This window comes from Arachis hypogaea, chromosome 6, assembly GCF_003086295.3.
Source record: "Arachis hypogaea cultivar Tifrunner chromosome 6, arahy.Tifrunner.gnm2.J5K5, whole genome shotgun sequence".
NCBI lineage: Eukaryota > Viridiplantae > Streptophyta > Magnoliopsida > Fabales > Fabaceae > Arachis > Arachis hypogaea.
The window spans coordinates 103,081,024-103,083,189 of record NC_092041.1 but is presented as its reverse complement, the minus strand read 5'-3'; the positions used below and the strand labels follow the sequence as shown (position 1 = coordinate 103,083,189).

Below are 2,166 nucleotides of genomic sequence, written 5' to 3'. Positions count from 1 at the left end.
TTATATTTTAATATATATTCTATACTAATTACCGATTTAAATATAAATACATGTGATTCTTATATGACGTGCTTCCTTCTCAATTTTCTGTGGCACGTAAGTCCTCGGCGGCTCTCAACGCTGACGAAAAGATACATATCTTTGTTTGTCTTCATTACGATGAAATTATGGTATTTTCTAATCTTCCACGCCTTAATCACGTAAATGCCCAGAATCTTCCTTCTCTGTACCTGGTCGTACCATTTTGTTTGGTCAATTCACGCCACGCGGCATGTCCCATGCAAACATACCTCTATATATATACGCGTTTTACATTTCAAAATTCGTTTTGAAGCCTTAGTTTCTTTTCTTTTCCTTTTTCTTCTTCTTCTTCTTAACTTTATGCCATTTAGTTTGGTTACTAGAGCAACATATTATATGTACAAACCTTATAATAAGGTTATTATTCGATTAATTGTAACATGGTTATGGATAAGCTAAGCCAATATGAACGTGTGTTCAACCACTTCGATGAGAATGGAGACGGCAAGATATCGGCATCGGAACTGAAGCAATGCGTGGAGGAAGTGGGTGGGGAGTTGTCGGCCAAGGAGGCGGAGGTGGCCGTAACATTACTGGATTTGGACGGGGATGGGCTTCTGGGACTCGATGATTTTGTGAGGTTTGTGGAAGGAGGACAAGAGGAAGAGAAAGTGAATGATTTAAGAGAGGCTTTTAAGATGTATGAGATGGACGGGAGTGGTTGCATCACACCAAAGAGCCTTAAGAGGATGCTTAGCAGGTTAGGTGAGTCTAGGTCTATAGATGATTGTAAATTTATGATATCTAGATTCGATCTCAATGGAGATGGAGTTCTTAATTTTGATGAATTCAGGGTCATGATGTTGTAATATTAATTAGCGTAGTAAAATAGGCTAAATCTGTTAGGTCAAATCGTCCAAAAAGACGGATCGAGAAAAAATTTAAAATTTGTCCAACACTAAAAATTCGCCAAAACTGCACCGTCACAACCGTGGGTTAAGGCAGAGCGGGACGGATTGTCCTCTTTTTTTTTAAGGTTATGTTAGTAATTTTATACATGATATAAATAGTAAATATAAATTGAAATTAGGATACCAACATTGATTCACTGAAGCGACCTCCTCCGACCTTGGCTCCCTCCTCAATGACCGAACCTTGAGCTCCTTGCCTCCCTCCTCACTCTCATCTCTCAAGCTCTCACGCATTTTCAGAGACCAATGATGGCAGCAGCGATTCCCTCACATGTTTGCAGTGGCACGCTCGTCTCTCCTCTCTCATATCTCCCTCACTTTTGTGACAGCGCGCTCGTTTCTCCTCTCTGACAATTCTGTCTCTCAGCAGTGACAAATCTTCCTCACATTTGCGGCAGCGCACTCGTCTCTCCTCTTTCATAGCTCGTCTTTGGCTTTCTTGGCAACGGCGACAAACTCCTCCTCTGGTAATTACTGGTTATTACTATTTGTTTATTTCTTTATTTTTTTATTTGTGGGAGGGATGTTTGATGTTTTGATGATTCTATTTTATTATTGATTATGTTTATTATTGATTATTGATTCTGTTTGATTACTGTATTGATTTTGTTTAAAGATTTTTTTACTAATTTTGTTTGATGACTGTTATTGATGATGTAGTTAGTAGTTACTGATTTAGATATTGTTCTGTTATTTAGATTATGTATCTATTTCTTTTATTTTAAATTTGAGTATTCATCTAATTATAGGTGAAGATGAAGATGTGATTTCTCAAAGTGTAAAGTGTTAAGCAAGGCAGTATTTCAATTTTTGGAACAGATTTAAATTTTATTAATTTAGAAGTTAACAATTGATTTATCTGTTGATTTATAGATTATGTTGTGTGTTTTGTTTTAAGTGTAATTTGATTATTTGATATGAATTTATGTATGGATGATATGTTTACGTTTTATTATTGTTATGTTTGAGATTTATTAAGTTATTATGGTTAACATTGTGATTTAAATTTGTTTGAGATTTAAAATCATATTATTTTAGAGTATTTCAAAGAAAAAAGGAAGAAGATCGACCCACCAATTCACCCGTTAGTCCTTTGATTGGGTGGGATAGAAAGTTATAATAAACCTATATTAATTTAGTAGGATAGACAGTCCCATATTTGAACGAATTTTGG

At 35.5% G+C, this 2,166-nt stretch overlaps 1 non-coding gene across 1 annotated transcript; it reads left to right on the top strand.

The window, feature by feature from the left end:
* Window positions 1-322: 322 nt before the first annotated feature.
* Window positions 323-1,944, top strand: LOC112697219 (uncharacterized). Its single transcript, XR_011862558.1, has 2 exons — window positions 323-1,459; window positions 1,742-1,944. It is a non-coding gene; the product is annotated as an uncharacterized protein (transcript).
* Window positions 1,945-2,166: the final 222 nt, after the last annotated feature.